Source organism: Ochotona princeps, chromosome 17 (genome assembly GCF_030435755.1).
Source record: "Ochotona princeps isolate mOchPri1 chromosome 17, mOchPri1.hap1, whole genome shotgun sequence".
In the NCBI taxonomy this organism is placed as follows: Eukaryota; Metazoa; Chordata; class Mammalia; order Lagomorpha; family Ochotonidae; genus Ochotona; species Ochotona princeps.
Genome location: NC_080848.1, coordinates 43,140,551 through 43,167,729, shown reverse-complemented (window position 1 = coordinate 43,167,729; position 27,179 = coordinate 43,140,551).

The following is a 27,179-nucleotide window of genomic DNA, read 5'->3' as shown; positions in this document are numbered from 1 at the left end:
GTGTGCTGGTGAATGGCAACTGCCCAAAGCAGCAGCACAGCTCTTCCAGTGCCAAAACAACTCCATGTGCTCTATGAACTTCACATACCATCAGCTGTTCTGGCAGCTATCTAGCAAACCCTGTTGGGTCACTTCCGGTCCCATGCCCATTGAGCCCAGTGGAATGGAATCAAGCAGCTTGAGCACCCACACAACACTCACATGGAGCTCCTCACTCAAGGCGCTCAAAACCCCACAGCCTAGGACAAGTTCAGTGCCCAAGCCATTTCCCGCTGCCATGGAAACCAAGTGCTCTGGCAGCACATATGTCTGAAAGCGGATATAACATCTAGGGATGGGAGTGTGGTGGTGAATGGCAACTGCCCGATGCATCACAGCTCTTCCAGTGCCAAAACAACTCCACCTGCCTCATGAACTTCACATACCAACAGCTGTCCTGGCAGCTAGCCAGGAAACCCTGTTGCCTCACTTCCGGTCCCATGCCCATTGAGCCCAGTGGGATGGAATCTAGCAGCTTGAGCACCCACACAAAACGAACATGGAACTCCTCACTCAAGGCGCTCAAAACCCCACAGCCAAAGACAATTTCAGTGCCTAAGCCATTTCTCGCTGCCATGGAAACGAAGTGCTCTGGCAGCACATATGTCTGAAAGTGGATATAACACCTAGGGAACTCTGTTAGGTAGTGAATGGCAAGTGCCCGAAGCAGCAGCACAGCTCCTGCAGTGCCAAAACTACTCCACCTGCGTCATGCACTTCATATACCATCAGCTGTCCTGGCAGCTATCTAGGAAACCCTGTTGGCTCACTTCCGGTTCCATTCCCACTGAGCTCAGAGGGATGGAATCAAGCAGCTTGAGCACCCACACAAAACGAAAATGGAGCTCCTCAATCCAGTCGCTCGAAACCCCACAGCCAAAAAACAAGTTCAGTGCAAAAGCCATTTCCGGTTGCCATGGAAACCAAGTGCTCTGTCAGCACATATGTCTGAAAGTGGATATCAAACCTAGGGAACTTGTGAGGTGGTGAATTGCAACTGCCCGAAGCAGCAGCACAGCTCTTCCAGTGCCAAAACAACTCCACTTGCCTCATGAAATTCACATACCATCAGCTGTCCTGGCAGCTATCTAGGAAACCCTGTTGGTTCACTTCCGATCCCATGCCAATTGAGCCCATTGTTATGGAATCAAGCAGCTTGAGCACTCACACAAGACGAACATGCAGCTCCTCACTCAATCCACTCAAAACTAGACAGCCAAAGACAAGTTCATTTCCCAAGCCATTTCCCGCTGCCATGGAAACCAAGTGCTCTGGCAGCACATATGTCTGAAAGTGCATATAACATCTAGGGAAGGGAGTGTGCTGGTGAATGGCAGCTGCCGGAAGCAGCAGCACAGCTATTCCAATGCCAAAACAACTCCAACTGCCTCATGAACTTCACATACCATCAGCTGTCCTGGCAGCTAGCCAGGAAACCCTATTGGGTCACTTTCGGTCCCATGCCCATTGAGCCCAGTGGGATGGAATCAATCTGCTTGAGCACCCACACAAAATGAACATGGAGCTCCTCACTCAAGGCGATCAAATCCCTACAGCCAAAGACAAGTTCAGTGCCCAAGCCATTTCCCGCTGACATGGAAACCAAGTGCTCTGGCAGCACATATGTCTGAAAGTGGATATGACACCTAGGGAAGGGAGTGTGGTGGTGAATGGCAACTGCCCGAAGCAGCAGCACAGCTCTTCCAGTGCCAAAACAACTCCACCTGCTTCATGAACTTCACATACAATCAACTGTCCTGGCAGCTATCTAGGAAACCCTGTTGGGTCACTTCCGGTCCCATGCCCATTGAGCCCAGTGGGATGGAATCAAGCAGCTTGAGCACCCACACAAAACGAACATGGAGCTCCTCACTCAAGGCGCTCAAAACTCCACATCCAAAGACAAGTTCAGTTGCCAAGCCATTTCCCGCTGCTATGGAAACCAAGTGCTCTGGCAGCACATATGTCTGAAAGTGGATAAGACACCCATGGAACTCTGTGTGCTGGTGAATGGCAACTGCCCGAAGCAGCTGCACAGCTCTTCCAGTGCCAAAAAAACTCCACCTGCCTCATGAACTTCACATACCATCTGCTGTCCTGGCAGCTATCTAGGAAACCCTGTTGGGTCACTTCCTGTCCCATGCCCATTGAACCCAGTGGGATGGAATCAAGCAGCTTGAGCACCCACACAACACTAACATGGAGCTCCTCACTCAAGGCGCTCAAATCCCCACAGCCAAAGACAAGTTCAGTGCCATGCCATTTCCCGCTGCCATGGAAACCAAGTGCTCTGTCAGCACATATGTCTGAAAGTGGATATGACACCTAGGGAAGGGAGTGTGCTGGTGAATGGCAACTGCCCGAAGCAGCAGCACAGCTCTTCCAGTGCCAAAACAACTCCAAGTGACTCATGAAATTCACATACCATCAGCTGTCCTGGCAGCTATCGAGGATACCCTGTTGGGTCACTTCAGATCCAATGCCCATTGAGCCAACTGGGATGGAATCAAGCAGCTTGAGCAGCCACACAAAACTAACATGGAGCTCCTCACTCAAGGCGTTCAAAAACCCCATGGCCAAAGACAATTTCAGTGCCCAAACCATTTCCCGCTGCCATGGAAACCAAGTGCTCTGGCAGCACATATGTCTGAAAGTGGATATAACATCTAGGAAAGTTAGTGTGCTGGTGAATGGCAACTGCCCGAAGCAGCAGCACAGCTCTTCCAGTGCCAAAACAACTCCACCTGCCCTATGAACTTCACATAGCATCAGCTCTTCTGGCAGCGATCTAGGAAACCCTGTTGGGTCATATTCGGTCCCATGCCCATTGAGCCCAGTGGGATGGAAACAAGCAGCTTGAGCACCCACACAAAACGAACATGGAGCTCATCACTCAAGGCGCTCAAAACCCCACAGCCAACGACAAGTTCAGTGCCCAAGACATTTCCTGCTGCCATGGAAACCAAGTGCTCTGGCAGCACATATGTCTGAAAGTGGATATGACACCAAGGGAACTCTGATTGGTGGTGAATGACAACTGCCCGAAGCAGCAGCACAGCTCTTCTACAGCAAAACAACTCCACCTGCCTCGTGAAGTTCACATACCATCAGCTTTCCTGGCAGGTATCTAGGAAATCCTGTTGGGTCACTTAATGTCCCATGCCCATTGAGCCCATTGGGATGGAATCACGCAGCTTGAGCACCCACACAAAACGAACATGGAGCTCCTCACTCAAGGCGCTCAAAACTTTACAGCCAAAGACAAGTTCAGTGCCCAAGCCATTTCCCGCTGCCATGGAAACCAAGTGCTCTTGCACCACATATGTCTGAAAGTGGATATAACATCTAGGGAAGGGAGTGTGCTGGTGAATGGCACCTGCCCGAAGCAGCAGCACAGCTCTTCCAGTGCCAAAACAACTCCACCTGCCTCATGAACTTCACATACCATCAGCTGTCCTGGCAGCTATCATGGAAACCCTGTTGGCTCACTTCCGGTCCCATGCCCATTGAGCCCAGTGGGATGGAATCAAGCAGCTTGAGCACCCACACAAAACGAACATGAAGCTCCTCACTCAAGGCGCTGGAAACCCCACAGCCAAGGACAAGTTCAGTGCCCAAGCAATTTCCCGCTGCCATGGAAACCAAGTGCTCTGGCAGCACATATGTCTGAAAGTGGATACGACACGTAGGGAAGGGAGTGTGCTGCTGAATGGCAACTGACCGAAGCAGCAGCACAGCTCTTCCAGTGCCAAAACAATTCCACCTGCTATATGTACTTCACATAGCATCAGCTCGTCTGGCAGCTATCTAGGAAAAACTGTTGGGTCACTTCCAGTCCCATGCCCATTGAGCCCATTGGGATTGAATCAAGAAGCTTGAGCACACACACAAAACGAACATGGAGCTCCTCACTCAAGGCGCTCAAAATCCCACAGCCAAGGACAAGTTCAGTGCCCAGGCCATTTCCCGCTGCTATGGAAACCAAGTGCTCTGGCAGCACATATGTCTGAAAGTGGATATGACACCCATGGAACTCTGTGTGCTGGTGAATGGCAACTGCCCGAAGCAGCTGCACAGCTCTTTCAATGCCAAAACAACTCCACCTGCCTCATGAACTTCACATACCATCTGCTGTCCTGGCAGCTATCTAGGAAACCCTGTTGGGTCACTTCCTGTCCCATGCCCATTGAGCCCAGTGGGATGGAATCAAGCAGCTTGAGCACCCACACAACACTAACATGGAGCTCCTCACTCAAGGCGCTCAAATCCCCACAGCCAAAGACAAGTTCAGTGCCATGCCATTTCCCGCTGCCATGGAAACCAAGTGCTCTGTCAGCACATATGTCTGAAAGTGGATATGACACCTAGGGAAGGGAGTGTGCTGGTGAATGGCAACTGCCCGAAGCAGCAGCACAGCTCTTCCAGTGCCAAAACAACTCCACTTGCCTCATGAACTTCACATACCATCAGCTGTCCTGGCAGCTATCAAGGAAACTCTGTTGGGTCACTTCCGGTCCCATGCCCATTGAGCCCAGTGGGATGGAATCAAGCAGCTTGAGCACCCACACAACACTAACGAACATGGAGCTCCTCACTCAAGGCGTTCAAATCCCCACAGCCAAAGACAAGTTCAGTGCCATGCCATTTCCCGCTGCCATGGAAACCAAGTGCTCTGTCAGCACATATGTCTGAAAGTGGATATGACACCTATGGAACTCTGTGTTGTGGTGAATGGCAACTGCCCCAAGCAGCAGCACAGCTCTTCCAGTGCCAAAACAACTCCACGTGACTCATGAAATTCACATACCATCAGCTGTCCTGGCAGCTATCGAGGATACCCTGTTGGGTCACTTCAGATCCAATGCCCATTGAGCCAACTGGGATGGAATCAAGCAGCTTGAGCAGCCACACAAAACTAACATGGAGCTCCTCACTCAAGGCGTTCAAAAACCCCATGGCCAAAGACAATTTCAGTGCCCAAACCATTTCCCGCTGCCATGGAAACCAAGTGCTCTGGCAGCACATATGTCTGAAAGTGGATATAACATCTAGGAAAGTTAGTGTGCTGGTGAATGGCAACTGCCCGAAGCAGCAGCACAGCTCTTCCAGTGCCAAAACAACTCCACCTGCCCTATGAACTTCACATAGCATCAGCTCTTCTGGCAGCGATCTAGGAAACCCTGTTGGGTCACGTTCGGTCCCATGCCCATTGAGCCCAGGCGGATGGAAACAAGCAGCTTGAGCACCCACACAAAACGAACATGGAGCTCATCACTCAAGGCGCTCAAAACCCCACAGCCAACGACAAGTTCAGTGCCCAAGACATTTCCTGCTGCCATGGAAACCAAGTGCTCTGGCAGCACATATGTCTGAAAGTGTATATGACACCAAGGGAACTCTGATTGGTGGTGAATGACAACTGCCTGAAGCAGCAGCACAGCTCTTCTACAGCAAAACAACTCCACCTGCCTCGTGAAGTTCACATACCATCAGCTGTCCTGGCGGCTATCTAGGAAATCCTGTTGGGTCACTTAATGTCCCATGCCCATTGAGCCCATTGGGATGGAATCACGCAGCTTGAGCACCCACACAAAACGAACATGGAGCTCCTCACTCAAGGCGCTCAAAACTTTACAGCCAAAGACAAGTTCAGTGCACAAGCCATTTCCCGCTGCCATGGAAACCAAGTGCTCTTGCACCACATATGTCTGAAAGTGGATATAACATCTAGGGAAGGGAGTGTGCTGGTCAATGGCACCTGTCCGAAGCAGCAGCACAGCTCTTCCAGTGCCAAAACAATTCCACCTGCTATATGTACTTCACATACCATCAGCTCTTCTGGCAGCTATCTAGGAAAAACTGTTGGGTCACTTCCAGTCCCATGCCCATTGAGCCCATTGGGATGGAATCAAGTAGCTTGAGCACACACACAAAACGAACATGGAGCTCCTCACTCAAGGCGCTCAAAATCCCACAGCAAAGGAAAAGTTCAGTGCCCAAGCCATTTCCCGCTGCCATGGAAACCAAGTGCTCTGTCAGCACATATGTCTGAAAGTGGATATGACACCTAGGGAAGGGAGTGTGGTGGTGAATGGCAACTGCCTGAAGCAGCAGCACAGCTCTTCCAGTGCTAAAACAACTCCACCTGCCTCATGAACTTCACATGCCATCAGCTGTCCTGGCAGCTATCTTGGAAACGATGTTGGGTCACTTCCGGTCCCATAATCATTGAGCCCGGTGGGATGTAATCAAGCAGCTTGAGCACCCACAGAAAACGATCATCTAGCTCCTTACTCAAGGCGCTCAAAACCCCACAGCCAAAGACACGGTCAGTGCCATGCCATTTCCCGCTGCCATGGAAACCAAGTGCTCTGGCAGCACATATGCCTGAAAGTGGATATGACACCTATGGAACTCTGTGTGCTATTGAATGGCAACTGGTCGAAGCAGCAGCACAGCTCTTCCAGTGCCAGAACAACTCCAACTGCGTCATGAAGTTGAGAAACCATCAGCTGTCCTGGCAGCTACCTAGGAAACCCTGGTGAGTCAGTTCCGGTCCCATGTCCACTCAGCTCATGGGATGGAATCAAGCAGCTTGAGCACCCACACAAAACGAACATGGAGATCCTCATTCAAGGCGCTCAATTCCCCACAGCCAAAGACAAGTTCAGTGCCCAAGCCATTTCCTGCTGACATGGAAACCAAGTGCTCTGGTAGCACATATGTCTGAAAGTGGATATGACACCTAGGGAAGGGAGTGTGGTGGTGATTGGCAAATGCCCCAAGTAGCAGCACAGCTCTTCCAGTGCCAAAACAACTCCACCTGCCTCATGAACTCCACATACCACCAGCTGTCCTGGCAGCTATGGAATCAAGCAGCTTCAGCACCCACACAAAACGAACATGGACCTCCTCACTCAAGGTGCTCAAATCCCCTCAGAAAAAGACAAGTTCAGTGCCCAAGCCATGTCCCGCTGCCATGGAAACCAAGTGCTCTGGCAGCACATATGTCTGAAAGTGGATATGACACCTAGGGAACTTGGTGTGGTGGTGAGTGGCAATGGCCGAAGCAGCTGCATGCCCTTCCAGTGCCAAAACAACTCCACCTGCCTCATGAACTTCACAGACCATCAGCTGTCCTGGCAGCTATCTAGGAAACCCTGTTGGGTCACTTCCTGTCCCATGCCCATTGAGCCCAGGGGGATGGAATCAAGCAGCTTGAGCACCCACACAAAATGAACATGGAGCTCCTCACTCAAGGCGCTAAAATCCCCATAGCCAAGGACAAGTTCAGTGCTCAAGCCATTTCCCGCTGCCATGGAATCCAAGTGCTCTGGCAGCACATATATGTGAAAGTGGATATGACACCTATGGAACTCTGTGTGGTGGTGAATGGCAACTGCCCCAAGCAGCTGCACACTCTTCCAGTACCAAAACAACTCCACCTGCCTCATGAACTTCACATACCATCAGCTGTCCTGGCAGATAGCTAGGAAAAACTGGTTAGTCACTTCCGTTCCCATGCCCATTGAGTCCAGTGGGATGGAATCAAGCAGCTTGAGCACCCACACAAAACGAACATGGAGCTCCTCACTCAAGGCGCTCAAATCCCCAGAACCGAAGACAAGTTCAGTGCCCAGGCCATTTCCCGCTGCCATGGAAACCAAGTGCTCTGGCAGCACATATGTCTGAAAGTGGATATGACACCTAGGGAAGGGAGTGTGGTGGTGAATGGCAACTGCCCGAAGCAGCTGCACAGCTCTTCCAGTGCCAAAACAATTCCACCTGCCTCATGAACTTCACATACCATCAGCTGTCTTGCCAGCTATCTTGAAAACCCTGTTGGGTCACTTCGGGTCCCATGCCCATTTAGCTTAGCGGGATGGAATTAAGCAGCTTGACCACCCACACAACACTAACATGGAGCTCCTCACTCAAGGCCCTGAAAACTCCACAGGCAAAGATAAGTTCAGTGCCATGACATTTCCCGCTGCCATGGAAACCAAGTGCTTCGGCAGCACATATGTCTGAAAATGAATATGACACCTAAGGAAGGGAGTGTGGTGGTGAATGGCAACTGCCCGAAGCAGCAGCACATCTCTTCCAGTGCCAAAACAACTCCACCTGCCTCATGAACTTCACATCCCATCAGCTGTCCTGGCAGCTATCGAGGATACCCTGTTGGGTCACTTCCCGTCCCATGCTCATTGATCCAAGTTGGATGGAATCAAGCAGCTTGAGCACCCACACAAAACCAACATGGAGCTCCTCACTCAAGGCGCTCAAAACTCCACAGGCAAAGATAAGTTCAGTGCCCAAGCCATTTCCCGCTGCCATGGAAACCAAGCGCTCCGGCAGCACATATGTCTGAAAGTGGATATGACACCTAGGGAAGGGAGTGTGGGGGTGAATGGCAACTGCCCGAAGCATCAGCACAGCTCTTCCAGTGCCAAAACAACTCCAACTGCCTCATGAACTTCACATGCCATCAGCTGTTCGGGCAGCTATCTAGGAAACCCTGTTGGGTCACTTCCGGTCCCATGCCCATTGAGCCCAGAGGGATGGAATCAAGCAGCTTGAGCAACCACGTAAAACGAACATGGAGCTCCTCAAGGCACTCAAAACCCCACAGCCAAAAACAAATTCAGTGCCCAAGCCATTTCCCGCTGCCATGGAAACCAAGTGCTCTGTCAGCACATATGTCTGAAAGTGGATATGACACCTAGGGAAGGGAGTGTGGTGGTGAATGGCAACTGCCCGAAGCAGCAGCACAGCTCTTCCAGTGCCAAAATAACTCCACCTGTCTCATGAACTTCACATACCATCAGCTGTCCTGGCAGCTCTCTAGGAAACCCTGTTGGGTCACTTCTGTTGCAATGCACATTGAGGTTAGCGGGATGGAATTAAGCAGCTTGATCACGCACATAAAACGATCATGGAGCTCCTCACTCAAGGCGATCAAATCCCCACAGCCAAGGACAAGTTCAGTGCCCAAGCCATTTCCCGCTGCCATGGAAACCACGTGCTCTGGCAGCACATATGTCTGAAAGTGGATATGACACCTATGGAACTCTGTGTGGTGGTGAATGGCAACTGCCCGAAGAAGCTGCATACTCTTCCAGTGCCAAAACAACTCCACCTGCCTCATGAACTTCACATACCATCAGCTGTCCTGGGAGCTATCTAGGAAACCCTGTTGGGTCACTTCCGGTCCGATGCCAATTGATGCCAGGGGGATGGAATCAAGCAGCTTGAGCACCCACACAAAACGAACATGGAGCTCCTCACTCAAGGCGCTCAAAACTCCACAGCCAAAGACAATTTCAGTGCCCAAGCCATTTCCCGCTGCCATGGAAACCAAGTGCTCTGGCAGCACATATGTATGAAAGTGGATATGACACCTAGGGAAGGGAATGTGGTGGTGAATGGCAACTGCCCGAAGCAGCAGCACAGCTCTTCCAGTGCCAAAACAACTCCACCTGCCTCATGAACTTCACATACCATAAGCTCTCTTGGCAGCTATCTAGGAAACCCTGTTGGGTCACTTCCGGTCCCATGCCCATTGAGCTTAGTGGGATGGAATTAAGCAGCTTGACCACCCACACAAAACTAACATGGAGCTCCTCACTCAAGGCGCTCAAATCCCCACAGCCAAAGACAAGTTCAGTGCCAAAGCCTTTTCCCGCTGCCATGGAAACCAAGTGCTCTGGCAGCACATATACCTGAAAGTGGATATGACACCTAGGGAAGGGAGTGTGGTGGTGAATGGCAACTGGCCGAAACAGCTCCACAGCTCTTCCAGTGCCAAAACAACTCCACCTGCCTCATGAACTTCACATACCATCAGCTGTCCTGGCAGCTATGTAGGAAACCCTGTTGGATCACTTCCGGTCCCATGCCCATTGAGCCCAGTGGGATGGAATCAAGCAGCTTGAGCACCCACACAAAACGAACATGGAACTCCTCACTCAAGGCGCTCAAATCCCCACAGCCAAAGACAAGTTCAGTGGTCAAGCCATTTCCCGCTGACATGGAAACCAAGTGCTCTGGCAGCACATATACCTGAAAGTGGATATGACACCTAGGGAAGGGAGTGTGGTGGTGAATGGCAACTGGCCGAAACAGCTCCACAGCTCTTCCAGTGCCAAAACAACTCCACCTGCCTAATGAACTTCACATACCATCAGCTGTCTTGGCAGCTATCTAGGAAACCCTGTTGGGTCACTTCCGGTCCGATGTAAATTGAGCTAAGCGGGATGGAATTAAGCAGCTTGAGCAAGCCACACAAAACAATCATGGAGCTCCTCACTCAAGGCGCTCAAAACTCCACAGCCAAAGACATTTTAAGTGCCAAAGCCATTTCCAGTTGCCATGGAAACCAAGTGCTCTGGCAGCACATATGTCTGAAAGTGGATATGACACCTAGGGAATGGAGTGTGGTGGTGAATGGCAACTGGCCGAAACAGCTGCATGCCCTTCCAGTGCCAAAACAACTCCACCTGCCTCATGAACTTCACATACCATCAGCTGTCCTGGCAGCTATCTAGGAAACCCTGTTGGGTCACTATCGGTCCCATGCCTACTCATCCCAGTAGGATGGGTTCAAGCAGCTTGAGCACACACACAAAACTAACATGGAGCTCCTCACTCAAGGCGCTCAAATCCCCAAAGCCAAAGACAAGTTCAGTGATTAAGCCATTTACCGCTGCCATGGAAGGCAAGTGCTCTGTCAGCACATATGTCTGAAAGTGGATATGACACCTAGGGAAGGGAGTGTGGTGGTGAATGGCAACTGCCCGAAGCAGCAGCACAGCTCTTCCAGTGCCAAAACAACTCCACCTGACTCATGAACTTCACATACCATCAGCTGTCATGGCAGCTATCTAGGAAACCCTGTTGGGTCACCTTCGGTCCCATGCCCACTCAGCCCAGTAGGATAGATTCAAGCAGCTTGAGCACAAACACAAAACTAACATGGAGCTCCTCACTCAAGGTGCTCAAATACCCACAGGCAAAGACAAGTTCAGTGCCATGCCATTTCCGGCTGCCATGGAAACCACGTGCTCAGGCAGCACATATGTCTGAAAGTGCATATGACACCTAGGGAAGGGAGTTTGGTGGTGAATGGCAGCTGGCCGAAGCAGCTGCATACTCTTCCAGTGCCAAAACAACTCCACCTGCCTCCTGAACTTCACATACCATCAGCTATCCTGGTAGCTATCGACGATACCCTGTTGGGTCACTCCCTGCCCAATGTCCATTGAGCCCAGGGGGATGGAATCATGCAGCTTGAGCACCCACACAAAGCTAACATGGAGCTCCTCACTCAAGGTGCTAAAAACCCCACAGCCAAAGACAATTTCAGTGCCCAAGCCATTTCCCGCTGCCATGGAAACCAAGTGCTCTGGCAGCACATATGTCTGATAGTGGTTATGACACCTAGGGAAGGGAGTGTGGTGGTGAATGGCAACTGGCCGAAACAGCTCCACAGCTCTTCCAGTGCCAAAACAACTCCACCTGTCTCATGAACTTCACATACCATCAGCTGTCCTGGCAGCTATCAAAGAAACTCTGTTGGGTCACTTGCGGTCCCATGCCCATTGAGCCCAGTGGGATGGAATCAAGCAGCTTGGGCACACAAAAAAAAACGATCAGGAAGCTCCTCAGTCAAGGCGCTCAAAACTCCACATTCTAAGACAAGTTCAGTGCCCAAGCCATGACATTTCCCGCTGCCATGGAAACCAAGTGCTCTGGCAGCACATATGTCTGAAAGTGTATACGACATATAAGGAAGTCTGTGTGGTGGTGAATGGCAACTGCCCGAGGCAGCAGTACAGCTCTTCCAGTGCCAAAACAACTCCACCTGCCTCATGAACTTCACATACCATCAGCTGTCCTTTCAGCTATCTAGGAAAAACTGGTTACTCACTTCCGATCACATGCCCATTGAGCCCAGTGGGATGGAATCAAGCAGCTTGAGCACCCACACAAAGCTAACATGGAGCTCCTCACTCAAGGCGATCAAATCCCTACAGCCAAGGACAAGTTCAGTGCCCAAGCCATTTCCCGCTGACATGGAAACCAAGTGCTTTGGCAGCACATATGTCTGAAAGTGGATATGACACCTAGGGAAGGGAGTGTGGTGGTGAATGGCAACTGCCCGAAGCAGCAGCACAGCTCTTCCAGTGCCAAAACAACTACACCTGCCTCATGAACTTCACATACAATCAACTGTCCTGGCAGCTATCTAGGAAACCCTGTTGGGTCACTTCCGGTCCCATGCCCATTGAGCCCAGTGGGATGGAATCAAGCAGCTTAAGCACCCACACAAAACGAACATGGAGCTCCTCACTCAAGGCGCTCAAAACTCCACATCCAAAGACAAGTTCAGTGCCCAAGCCATTTCCCGCTGCTATGGAAACCAAGTGCTCTGGCAGCACATATGTCTGAAAGTGGATATGACACCCATGGAACTCTGTTTGGTGGTGAATGGCAACTGCCCGAAGCAGCTGCATACTCTTCCAGTGCCAAAACAACTCCACCTGCCTCATGAACTTCACATACCATCAGCTGTCCTGGCAGCTATCTAGGAAACCATGTTGGGTCACTCCCTGCCCAATGTCCATTGAGCCCAGTGGGATGGAATCAAGCAGCTTGAGCACCCACACAACACTAACATGGAGCTCCTCACTCAAGGCGCTCAAATCCCCACAGCCAAAGACAAGTTCAGTGCCATGCCATTTCCCGCTGCCATGGAAACCAAGTGCTCTGTCAGCACATATGTCTGAAAGTGCATATGACACCTAGGGAAGGGAGTGTGCTGGTGAATGGCAACTGCCCGAAGCAGCAGCACAGCTCTTCCAGTGCCAAAACAACTCCACCTGCCTCATGAACTTCACATACCATCAGCTGTCCTGGCAGCTATCAAGGAAACTCTGTTGGGTCACTTCCGGTCCCATGCCCATTGAGCCCAGTGGGATGGAATCAAGCAGCTTGAGCACCCACACAAAATGATCATGGAGCTCCTCAGTAAAGGCGCTCAAAAATCAACAGTCTAAGACAAGTTCAGTGCCCAAGCCATTTCCCGCTGCCATGGAAACCAAGTGCTCTGGCAGCACATATGTCTGAAAGTGGATATGACACCTAGGGAAGGGAGTGTGGTGGTGAATGACAACTACCCGAGGCAGCAGCACAGCTCTTCCAGTGCCAAAACAACTCCACCTGCCTCATGAACTTCACATACCATCAGCTGTCCTGGCAGGTATCTATGAAAAACTGGTTAGTCACTTGCGGTCCCATGCCCATTGAGCCCAGTGGGATGGAATCAATCAGCTTGAGCACCCACACAACACTAACATGGAGCTCCTCACTCAAGGCGCTCAAAACTCCACAGGAAAAGATAAGTTCAGTGCCCAAGCCATTTCCCGCTGCTATGGAAACCAAGCGCTCTGGCAGCACATATGTCTGAAAGTGGATATGACACCTATGGAACTCTGTGTGCTATTGAATGGCAACTGGCCGAAGCAGCTGCATACTCTTCCAGTGCCAAAACAACTCCACCTGCCTCATGAACTTCACATACCATCAGCTGTCCTGGCAGCTATCTAGGAAACCCTGTTGGGTCACTTCCTGTCCCATGCCCATTGAGCCCAGTGGGATGGAATCAAGCAGTTTGAGCACCCACACAACACTAACATGGAGCTCCTCACTCAAGGCGCTCAAATCCCCACAGCCTAAGACAAGTTCAGTGCCCAAGCAATTTCCCGCTGCCATGGAAACCAAGTGCTCTGTCAGCACATATGTCTGAAAGTGGATATGACACCTAGGGAAGGGAGTGTGGTGGTGAATGGCAACTGCCCGAAGCAGCAGCACAGCTCTTCCAGTGCCAAAACAACTCCACCTGCCTCATGAACTTCACATACACTCAGCTGTCCTGGCAGGTATCCAGGAAAAACTGGTTAGTCACTTGCGGTCCAATGCCCATTGAGCCCAGTGGGATGGAATCAAGCAGCTTGAGCACACACACAAAACGAACATGGAGCTCCTCACTCAAGGCGCTCAAAATCCCACAGCCAAGGACAAGTTCAGTGCCCAAGCCATTTCCCGCTGCCATGGAAACCAAGTGCTCTGGCAGCACATATGTCTGAAAGTGGATATGACACCTAGGGAAGGGAGTGTGGTGGTGAATGGCAACTGCCTGAAGCAGCAGCACAGCTCTTCCAGTGCTAAAACAACTCCACCTGCCTCATGAACTTCACATGCCATCAGCTGTCCTGGCAGCTATCTTGGAAACGATGTTGGGTCACTTCCGGTCCCATAATCATTGAGCCCGGTGGGATGTAATCAAGCAGCTTGAGCACCCACAGAAAACGATCATGGAGCTCCTTACTCACGGCGCTCAAAACCCCACAGCCAAAGACAAGGTCAGTGCCATGCCATTTCCCGCTGCCATGGAAACCAAGTGCTCTGGCAGCACATATGCCTGAAAGTGGATATGACACCTATGTAACTCTGTGAGCTATTGAATGGCAACTGGTCGAAGCAGCAGCACAGCTCTTCCAGTGCCAGAACAACTCCAACTGCGTCATGAAGTTGAGAAACCATCAGCTGTCCTGGCAGCTACCTAGGAAACCCTGGTGAGTCAGTTCCGGTCCCATGCCCACTCAGCTCATGGGATGGAATCAAGCAGCTTGAGCACCCACACAAAACTAACATGGAGCTCCTCACTCAAGGCGCTCAAATTCCAACACCCAAAGGCAAGTTCAGTGCCATGCCATTTCCTGCTGACATGGAAACCAAGTGCTCTGGTAGCACATATGTCTGAAAGTGGATATGACACCTAGGGAAGGGAGTGTGGTGGTGATTGGCAAATGCCCCAAGTAGCAGCACAGCTCTTCCAGTGCCAAAACAACTCCACCTGCCTCATGAACTCCACATACCACCAGCTGTCCTGGCAGCTATGGAATCAAGCAGCTTCAGCACCCACACAAAACGAACATGGACCTCCTCACTCAAGGTGCTCAAATCCCCTCAGAAAAAGACAAGTTCAGTGCCCAAGCCATGTCCCGCTGCCATGGAAACCAAGTGCTCTGGCAGCACATATGTCTGAAAGTGGATATGACACCTAGGGAACTTGGTGTGGTGGTGAGTGGCAATGGCCGAAGCAGCTGCATGCCCTTCCAGTGCCAAAACAACTCCACCTGCCTCATGAACTTCACAGACCATCAGCTGTCCTGGCAGCTATCTAGGAAACCCTGTTGGGTCACTTCCTGTCCCATGCCCATTGAGCCCAGGGGGATGGAATCAAGCAGCTTGAGCACCCACACAAAATGAACATGGAGCTCCTCACTCAAGGCGCTAAAATCCCCATAGCCAAGGACAAGTTCAGTGCTCAAGCCATTTCCCGCTGCCATGGAAACAAAGTCCTCTGGCAGCACATATGTCTGAAAGTGGATATGACACCTATGGAACTCTGTCTGGTGGAGAATGGCAACTGCCCGAAGCAGCAGCACAGCTCTTCCAGTGCCAAAACAACTCCACCTGCCTCATGAACTTCACATACCATCAGCTGTCTTGTCAGCTCTCGAGGATACGCTGTGGGTTCACTTCCGGTCCATTGGCCATTGAGCCCAGAGGGATGCAATCAAGCAGCTTCAGCACGCACAAAAAACCTACATGGAGCTCCTCACTCAAGGCGATCAAAAGCCCCAAGGCCAAAGACAAGTTCAGTGCCCAAGCCATTTCCCGCTGCCATGGAATCCAAGTGCTCTGGCAGCACATATATGTGAAAGTGGATATGACACCTATGGAACTCTGTGTGGTGGTGAATGGCAACTGCCCCAAGCAGCTGCACACTCTTCCAGTACCAAAACAACTCCACCTGCCTCATGAACTTCACATACCATCAGCTGTCCTGGCAGATAGCTAGGAAAAACTGGTTAGTCACTTCCGTTCCCATGCCCATTGAGTCCAGTGGGATGGAATCAAGCAGCTTGAGCACCCACACAAAACGAACATGGAGCTCCTCACTCAAGGCGCTCAAATCCCCAGAACCGAAGACAAGTTCAGTGCCCAGGCCATTTCCCGCTGCCATGGAAACCAAGTGCTCTGGCAGCACATATGTCTGAAAGTGGATATGACACCTAGGGAAGGGAGTGTGGTGGTGAATGGCAACTGCCCGAAGCAGCTGCACAGCTCTTCCAGTGCCAAAACAACTCCACCTGCCTCATGAACTTCACATACCATCAGCTGTCTTGCCAGCTATCTTGAAAACCCTGTTGGGTCACTTCGGGTCCCATGCCCATTTAGCTTAGCGGGATGGAATTAAGCAGCTTGACCACCCACACAACACTAACATGGAGCTCCTCACTCAAGGCGCTGAAAACTCCACAGGCAAAGATAAGTTCAGTGCCATGCCATTTCCCGCTGCCATGGAAACCAAGTGCTCTGGCAGCACATATGTCTGAAAATGAATATGACACCTAAGGAAGGGAGTGTGGTGGTGAATGGCAACTGCCCGAAGCAGCAGCACAGCTCTTCCAGTGCCAAAACAACTCCACCTGCCTCATGAACTTCACATACCATCAGCTGTCCTGGCAGCTATCGAGGATACCCTGTTGGGTCACTTCCCGTCCCATGCTCATTGATCCAAGTTGGATGGAATCAAGCAGCTTGAGCACCCACACAAAACCAACATGGAGCTCCTCACTCAAGGCGCTCAAAACTCCACAGGCAAAGATAAGTTCAGTGCCCAAGCCATTTCCCGCTGCCATGGAAACCAAGGGCTCCGGCAGCACATATGTCTGAAAGTGGATATGACACCTAGGGAAGGGAGTGTAGGGGTGAATGGCAACTGCCCGAAGCATCAGCACAGCTCTTCCAGTGCCAAAACAACTCCACCTGCCTCATGAACTTCACATGCCATCAGCTGTTCGGGCAGCTATCTAGGAAACCCTGTTGGGTCACTTCCGGTCCCATGCCCATTGAGCCCAGAGGGATGGAATCAAGCAGCTTGAGCAACCACGTAAAACGAACATGGAGCTCCTCAAGGCACTCAAAACCCCACAGCCAAAAACAAATTCAGTGCCCAAGCCATTTCCCGCTGCCATGGAAACCAAGTGCTCTGTCAGCACATATGTCTGAAAGTGGATATGACACCTAGGGAACGGAGTGTGGTGGTGAATGGCAACTGCCCGAAGCAGCAGCACAGCTCTTCCAGTGCCAAAATAACTCCACCTGTCTCATGAACTTCACATACCATCAGCTGTCCTGGCAGCTCTCGAGGAAACCCTGTTGGGACACTTCTGTTCCAATGCACATTGAGCTTAGCGGGATGGAATTAAGCAGCTTGATCACGCACATAAAACGATCATGGAGCTCCTCACTCAAGGCGATCAAATCCCCACAGCCAAGGACAAGTTCAGTGCCCAAACCATTTCCCGCTGCCATGGAAACCACGTGCTCTGGCAGCACATATGTCTGAAAGTGGATATGACACCTATGGAACTCTGTGTGGTGGTGAATGGCAACTGCCCGAAGAAGCTGCATACTCTTCCAGTGCCAAAACAACTCCACCTGCCTCATGAACTTCACATACCATCAGCTGTCCTGGCAGCTATCTAGGAAACCCTGTTGGCTCACTTCCGGTCCGATGCCAATTGAGGCCAGGGGGATGGAATCAAGCAGCTTGAGCACCCACACAAAACGAACATGGAGCTCCTCACTCAAGGCGCTCAAAACTCCACATCCAAAGACAATTTCAGTGCCCAAGCCATTTCCCGCTGCCATGGAAACCAAGTGCTTTGGCAGCAAATATGTATGAAAGTGGATATGACACCTAGGGAAGGGAGTGTGGTGGTGAATGGCAACTGCCCGAAGCAGCAGCACATCTCTTCCAGTGCCAAAACAACTCCACCTGCCTCATGAACTTCACATACCATAAGCTCTCTTGGCAGCTATCTAGGAAACCCTGTTGGGTCACTTCCGGTCCCATGCCCATTGAGCTTAGTGGGATGGAATTAAGCAGCTTGACCACCCACACAAAACTAACATGGAGCTCCTCACTCAAGGCGCTCAAATCCCCACAGCCAAAGACAAGTTCAGTGCCAAAGCCTTTTCCCGCTGCCATGGAAACCAAGTGCTCTGGCAGCACATATGTCTGAAAGTGGATATGACACCTAGGGAAGGGAGTGTGGTGGTGAATGGCAACTGCCCGAGGCAAGTGCTCAGCTCTTCCAGTGCCAAAACAACTCCACCTGCCTCATGAACTTCACATACCATCAGCTGTCCTGGCAGCTATGTAGGAAACCCTGTTGGATCACTTCCGGTCCCATGCCCATTGAGGCCAGTAGGATGGAATCAAGCAGCTTGAGCACCCACACAAAACGAACATGGAACTCCTCACTCAAGGCGCTCAAATCCCCACAGCCAAAGACAAGTTCAGTGGTCAAGCCATTTCCCGCTGCCATGGAAACCAAGTGCTCTGGCAGCACATATGTCTGAAAGTGGATATGACACCTAGGGAAGGGAGTGTGGTGGTGAATGGCAACTGGCCGAAACAGCTCCACAGCTCTTCCAGTGCCAAAACAACTCCACCTGCCTCATGAACTTCACATACCATCAGCTGTCCTGGCAGCTATGTAGGAAACCCTGTTGGATCACTTCCGGTCCCATGCCCATTGAGCCCAGTGGGATGGAATCAAGCAGCTTGAGCACCCACACAAAACGAACATGGAACTCCTCACTCAAGGCGCTCAAATCCCCACAGCCAAAGACAAGTTCAGTGGTCAAGCCATTTCCCGCTGCCATGGAAACCAAGTGCTCTGGCAGCACATATACCTGAAAGTGGATATGACACCTAGGGAAGGGAGTGTGGTGGTGAATGGCAAGTGCCCGAAGCAGCAGCACAGCTCTTGAAGTGCCAAAACAACTCCACCTGCCTAATGAACTTCACATACCATCAGCTGTCTTGGCAGCTATCTAGGAAACCCTGTTGGGTCACTTCCGGTCCGATGTAAATTGAGCTTAGCGGGATGGAATTAAGCAGCTTGAGCAAGCCACACAAAACAATCATGGAGCTCCTCACTCAAGGCGCTCAAAACTCCACAGCCAAAGACATTTTAAGTGATAAAGCCATTTCCAGTTGCCATGGAAACCAAGTGCTCTGGCAGCACATATGTCTGAAAGTGGATATGACACCTAGGGAATGGAGTGTGGTGGTGAATGGCAACTGGCCGAAACAGCTGCATGCCCTTCCAGTGCCAAAACAACTCCACCTGCCTCATGAACTTCACATACCATCAGCTGTCATGGCAGCTATCCAGGAAACCCTGTTGGGTCACTATCGGTCCCATGCCTACTCATCCCAGTAGGATGGGTTCAAGCAGCTTGAGCACACACACAAAACTAACATGGAGCTCCTCACTCAAGGCGCTCAAATCCCCAAAGCCAAAGACAAGTTCAGTGATTAAGCCATTTACCGCTGCCATGGAAGGCAAGTGCTCTGTCAGCACATATGTCTGAAAGTGGATATGACACCTAGAGAAGGGAGTGTGGTGGTGAATGGCAACTGCCCGAAGCAGCAGCACAGCTCTTCCAGTGCCAAAACAACTCCACCTGACTCATGAACTTCACATACCATCAGCTGTCATGGCAGCTATCTAGGAAACCCTGTTGGGTCACCTTCGGTCCCATGCCCACTCAGCCCAGTAGGATAGAATCAAGCAGCTTGAGCACAAACACAAAACTAACATGGAGCTCCTCACTCAAGGTGCTCAAATACCCACAGGCAAAGACAAGTTCAGTGCCATGCCATTTCCGGCTGCCATGGAAACCACGTGCTCAGGCAGCACATATGTCTGAAAGTGCATATGACCCCTAGGGAAGGGAGTTTGGTGGTGAATGGCAGCTGGCCGAAGCAACTGTATACTCTTCCAGTGCCAAAACAACTCCACCTGCCTCCTGAACTTCACATACCATCAGCTATCCTGGTAGCTATCGACGATACCCTGTTGGGTCACTCCCTGCCCAATGTCCATTGAGCCCAGGGGGATGGAATCATGCAGCTTGAGCACCCACACAAAGCTAACATGGAGCTCCTCACTCAAGGTGCTCAAAACCCCACAGCCAAAGACAATTTCAGTGCCCAAGCCATTTCCCGCTGCCATGGAAACCAAGTACTCTGGCAGCACATATGTCTGATAGTGGTTATGACACCTAGGGAAGGGAGTGTGGTGGTGAATGGCAACTGGCCGAAACAGCTCCACAGCTCTTCCAGTGCCAAAACAACTCCACCTGCCTCATGAACTTCACATACCATCAGCTGTCCTGGCAGCTATCAAAGAAACTCTGTTGGGTCACTTCCGGTCCCATGCCCATTGAGCCCAGTGGGATGGAATCAAGCAGCTTGGGCACACAAAAAAAACGATCAGGAAGCTCCTCAGTCAAGGCGCTCAAAACTCCACATTCTAAGACAAGTTCAGTGCCCAAGCCATGACATTTCCCGCTGCCATGGAAACCAAGTGCTCTGGCAGCACATATGTCTGAAAGTGTATACGACATATAAGGAAGTCTGTGTGGTGGTGAATGGCAACTGCCCGAGGCAGCAGTACAGCTCTTCCAGTGCCAAAACAACTCCACCTGCCTCATGAACTTCACATACCATCAGCTGTCCTTTCAGCTATCTAGGAAAAACTGGTTACTCACTTCCGGTCACATGCCCATTGAGCCCAGTGGGATGGAATCAAGCAGCTTGAGCACCCACACAAAGCTAACATGGAGCTCCTCACTCAAGGCGATCAAATCCCTACAGCCAAGGACAAGTTCAGTGCCCAAGCCATTTCCCGCTGACATGGAAACCAAGTGCTTTGGCAGCACATATGTCTGAAAGTGGATATGACACCTAGGGAAGGGAGTGTGGTGGTGAATGGCAACTGCTCGAAGCAGCAGCACAGCTCTTCCAGTGCCAAAACAACTACACCTGCCTCATGAACTTCACATACAATCAACTGTCCTGGCAGCTATCTAGGAAACCCTGTTGGGTCACTTCCGGTCCCATGCCCATTGAGCCCAGTGGGATGGAATCAAGCAGCTTAAGCACCCACACAAAACGAACATGGAGCTCCTCACTCAAGGCGCTCAAAACTCCACATCCAAAGACAAGTTCAGTGCCCAAGCCATTTCCCGCTGCTATGGAAACCAAGTGCTCTGGCAGCACATATGTCTGAAAGTGGATATGACACCCATGGAACTCTGTTTGGTGGTGAATGGCAACTGCCCGAAGCAGCTGTATACTCTTCCAGTGCCAAAACAACTCCACCAGCCTCATGAACTTCACATACCATCAGCTGTCCTGGCAGCTATCTAGGAAACCATGTTGGGTCACTCCCTGCCCAATGTCCATTGAGCCCAGTGGGATGGAATCAAGCAGCTTGAGCACCCACACAACACTAACATGGAGCTCCTCACTCAAGGCGCTCAAATCCCCACAGCCAAAGACAAGTTCAGTGCCATGCCATTTCCCGCTGCCATGGAAACCAAGTGCTCTGTCAGCACATATGTCTGAAAGTGCATATGACACCTAGGGAAGGGAGTGTGCTGGTGAATGGCAACTGCCCGAAGCAGCAGCACAGCTCTTCCAGTGCCAAAACAACTCCACCTGCCTCATGAACTTCACATACCATCAGCTGTCCTGGCAGCTATCAAGGAAACTCTGTTGGGTCACTTCCGGTCCCATGCCCATTGAGCCCAGTGGGATGGAATCAAGCAGCTTGAGCACCCACACAAAATGATCATGGAGCTCCTCAGTAAAGGCGCTCAAAACTCAACAGTCTAAGACAAGTTCAGTGCCCAAGCCATTTCCCGCTGCCATGGAAACCAAGTGCTCTGGCAGCACATATGTCTGAAAGTGGATATGACACCTAGGGAAGGGAGTGTGGTGGTGAATGACAACTGCCCGAGGCAGCAGCACAGCTCTTCCAGTGCCAAAACAACTCCACCTGCCTCATGAACTTCACATACCATCAGCTGTCCTGGCAGGTATCTATGAAAAACTGGTTAGTCACTTGCGGTCCCATGCCCATTGAGCCCAGTGGGATGGAATCAATCAGCTTGAGCACCCACACAACACTAACATGGAGCTCCTCACTCAAGGCGCTCAAAACTCCACAGGAAAAGATAAGTTCAGTGCCCAAGCCATTTCCCGCTGCTATGGAAACCAAGCGCTCTGGCAGCACATATGTCTGAAAGTGGATATGACACCTAGGGAACTCTGTGTGCTATTGAATGGCAACTGGCCGAAACAGCTGCATACTCTTCCAGTGCCAAAACAACTCCACCTGCCTCATGAACTTCACATACCATCAGCTGTCCTGGCAGCTATCTAGGAAACCCTGTTGGGTCACTTCCTGTCCCATGCCCATTGAGCCCAGTGGGATGGAATCAAGCAGTTTGAGCACCCACACAACACTAACATGGAGCTCCTCACTCAAGGCGCTCAAATCCCCACAGCCTAAGACAAGTTCAGTGCCATGCCATTTCCCGCTGCCATGGAAACCAAGTGCTCTGTCAGCACATATGTCTGAAAGTGGATATGACACCTAGGGAAGGGAGTGTGGTGGTGAATGGCAACTGCCCGAAGCAGCAGCACAGCTCTTCCAGTGCCAAAACAACTCCACCTGCCTCATGAACTTCACATACACTCAGCTGTCCTGGCAGGTATCCAGGAAAAACTGGTTAGTCACTTGCGGTCCAATGCCCATTGAGCCCAGTGGGATGGAATCAATCAGCTTGAGCACCCACACAACACTAACATGGAGCTCCTCACTCAAGGCGCTCAAAACTCCACAGGAAAAGATAAGTTCAGTGCCATGACATTTCCCGCTGCCATGGAAACCAAGTGCTCTGGCAGCACATATGTCTGAAATTGAATATGACACCTAGGGAAGGGAGTGTGGTGGTGAATGGCAACTCCCCGAAGCAGCAGCACAGCTCTTCCAGTGCCAAAACAACTCCACCTGCCTCATGAACTTCACATACAATCAGCTGTCCTGGCAGCTATCTAGGAAACCCTGTTGGGTGACTTCCGGTCCCATGCCCATTGAGCCCAGAGGGATAAAATCAAGCAGCTTGAGCACCCACGCAAAACGAACATGGAGCTCCTCAATCAAGGCGCTCAAACCCCACAGCAAAGACAAGTTCAGGGCCCAAGCCATTTCCCGCTGCCATGGAAACCAAGTGCTCTGGCAGCACATATGTCTGAAAGTGGATATGACACCTAGGGAAGGGAGTGTGGTGGTGAATGGCAACTGCCCGAAGCAGCAGCACAGCTCTTCCAGTGCCAAAACAACTCCACCTGCCTCATGAACTTCACATACACTCAGCTGTCCTGGCAGGTATCCAGGAAAAACTGGTTAGTCACTTGCGGTCCAATGCCCATTGAGCCCAGTGGGATGGAATCAATCAGCTTGAGCACCCACACAACACTAACATGGAGCTCCTCACTCAAGGCGCTCAAAACTCCACAGGAAAAGATAAGTTCAGTGCCATGACATTTCCCGCTGCCATGGAAACCAAGTGCTCTGGCAGCACATATGTCTGAAATTGAATATGACACCTAGGGAAGGGAGTGTGGTGGTGAATGGCAACTCCCCGAAGCAGCAGCACAGCTCTTCCAGTGCCAAAACAACTCCACCTGCCTCATGAACTTCACATACCATCAGCTGTCCTGGCAGCTATCTAGGAATCCCTGTTGGGTCACTTCCTGTCCCATGCCCATTGAGCCCAGTGGGATGGAATCAAGCAGTTTGAGCACCCACACAACACTAACATGGAGCTCCTCACTCAAGGCGCTCAAATCCCCACAGCCTAAGACAAGTTCAGTGCCATGCCATTTCCCGCTGCCATGGAAACCAAGTGCTCTGTCAGCACATATGTCTGAAAGTGGATATGACACCTATGGAACTCTGTGTGGTGGTGAATGGCAACTGCCCGAAGCAGCAGCACAGCTCTTCCAGTGCCAAAACAACTCCACCTGCCTCATGAACTTCACATACACTCAGCTGTCCTGGTAGTTATCGAGGATACCCTGTTGGGTCACTCCCTGCCCAATGTCCATTGAGCGCAGTGGGATGGAATCAAGCAGCTTGAGCACCCACACAAAGCTAACTTGGAGCTCCTCACTTAAGGCGCACAAAACCCCACAGCCAAAGACAAGGACAAGTTCAGATCCCAAGCAATTTCCTGCTGCCATGGAAACCAAGTGCTCAGGCAGCACATATGTCTGAAAGTGGATATGACACCTAGGGAAGGGAGTGTGGTGGTGAATGCAACTGCCCGAAGCAGCAGCACAGCTGTTCCAATGTCAAAACTACTCCACCTGCCTCATGAACTTCACATACCATCAGCTGTCCTGGCAGCTATCTAGGAACCCTGTTGCCTCACTTCCGGTCCCATGCCCAATGAGCCCAGTGGGATGGAATCGAGAAGCTTGAGCACTCACACAAAACTAACATGGAGCTCCTCACTCAAGGTGCTCAAAACTTTAGAGCCAAGGACAAATTCAGTGCCCAAGTCATTTCCCGCTGCCATGGAAACCAAGTGCTCTGGCAGCACATATGTCTGAAAGTGGATATGACACCTAGGGAAGGGAGTGTGGTGGTGAATGGCAACTGCCCGAAGCAGCAGCACAGCTCTTCCAGTGCCAAAACAACTCCACCTGCCTCATGAACTTCACATACCATCAGCTGTCCTGGCAGCTATCTAGGAAACCCTGTTGCCTCACTTCCAGTCCCATGCTCATTGAGACCAGTGGGATGGAATCAAGCAGCTTGAGCACCCACACAAAACGAATATGGAGCTCCTCACTCAAGGCGCTCCAAACCCCACAGCCAAACACAAGTTGAGTGCCCAAGCCATTTCCCGCTGCCATGGAAACCAAGTGCTCTGGCAGCACATATGTCTGAAAATAGATATGACACCTAGGGAAGGGAGTGTGGTGGTGAATGGCAACTGCCCGAAGCAGCAGCACAGCTCTTCCAGTGCCAAAACAACTCCACCTGCCTCATGAACTTCACATACCATCAGCTGTCCTGGCAGCTATCTAGGAAACCCTGTTGCCTCACTTCCGGTCCCCAGCCCATTGAGCCCAGTGGGATGGAATCAAGCAGCTTGAGCACCCACACAAAACGAATGTGGAGCTCCTCACTCAAGGCGCTGAAAACGCCACAGCCAAAGACAAGTTCAGTGCCCAAGCCATTTCCCGCTGTCATGGAAACCAAGTGCTCTGGCAGCACAAATGTCTAAATGTGGATATGACACCTAGGGAAGGGAGTGTGGTGGTGAATGGCAACTGCCCGAAGCAGCAGCACAGTCTTCCAGTGCCAAAAAAACTCCACCTGCCTCATGAACTTCACATACCATCAGCTGTCCTGGCAGCTATCTAGGAAACCCTGTTGCCTCACTTCCGGTCCCATGCCCATTGAGCCCAGTGGGATGGAATCGAGAAGCTTGAGCACTCACAGAAAAAGAAAATGGAGCTCCTCACTAAAGGTGTTCAAAACTTTAAGCCAAGGACAAATTCAGTGACCAAGCCATTTCCCGTTGCCATGGAAACCAAGTGCTCTGGCAGCACATATGTCTGAAAGTGGATAAGTCACCCAGGGAACTCTGTGTGGTGGTGAATGGCAACAGCCCGAAGCAGCAGCACAGCTCTTCCAGTGCCAAAACAACTCCACCTGCCTCATGAACTTCACATACCATCAGCTGTCCTTTCAGCTATCTAGGAAAAACTGGTTACTCACTTCCGGTCACATGCCCATTGAGCCCAGTGGGATGGAATCAAGCAGCTTGAGCACCCACACAAAGCTAACATGGAGCTCCTCACTCAAGGCGATCAAATCCCTACAGCCAAGGACAAGTTCAGTGCCCAAGCCATTTCCCGCTGACATGGAAACCAAGTGCTTTGGCAGCACATATGTCTGAAAGTGGATATGACACCTAGGGAAGGGAGTGTGGTGGTGAATGGCAACTGCTCGAAGCAGCAGCACAGCTCTTCCAGTGCCAAAACAACTACACCTGCCTCATGAACTTCACATACAATCAACTGTCCTGGCAGCTATCTAGGAAACCCTGTTGGGTCACTTCCGGTCCCATGCCCATTGAGCCCAGTGGGATGGAATCAAGCAGCTTAAGCACCCACACAAAACGAACATGGAGCTCCTCACTCAAGGCGCTCAAAACTCCACAGGAAAAGATAAGTTCAGTGCCCAAGCCATTTCCCGCTGCTATGGAAACCAAGTGCTCTGGCAGCACATATGTCTGAAAGTGGATATGACACCCATGGAACTCTGTTTGGTGGTGAATGGCAACTGCCCGAAGCAGCTGCATACTCTTCCAGTGCCAAAACAACTCCACCAGCCTCATGAACTTCACATACCATCAGCTGTCCTGGCAGCTATCTAGGAAACCATGTTGGGTCACTCCCTGCCCAATGTCCATTGAGCCCAGTGGGATGGAATCAAGCAGCTTGAGCACCCACACAACACTAACATGGAGCTCCTCACTCAAGGCGCTCAAATCCCCACAGCCAAAGACAAGTTCAGTGCCATGCCATTTCCCGCTGCCATGGAAACCAAGTGCTCTGTCAGCACATATGTCTGAAAGTGCATATGACACCTAGGGAAGGGAGTGTGCTGGTGAATGGCAACTGCCCGAAGCAGCAGCACAGCTCTTCCAGTGCCAAAACAACTCCACCTGCCTCATGAACTTCACATACCATCAGCTGTCCTGGCAGCTATCAAGGAAACTCTGTTGGGTCACTTCCGGTCCCATGCCCATTGAGCCCAGTGGGATGGAATCAAGCAGCTTGAGCACCCACACAAAATGATCATGGAGCTCCTCAGTAAAGGCGCTCAAAACTCAACAGTCTAAGACAAGTTCAGTGCCCAAGCCATTTCCCGCTGCCATGGAAACCAAGTGCTCTGGCAGCACATATGTCTGAAAGTGGATATGACACCTAGGGAAGGGAGTGTGGTGGTGAATGACAACTGCCCGAGGCAGCAGCACAGCTCTTCCAGTGCCAAAACAACTCCACCTGCCTCATGAACTTCACATACCATCAGCTGTCCTGGCAGGTATCGATGAAA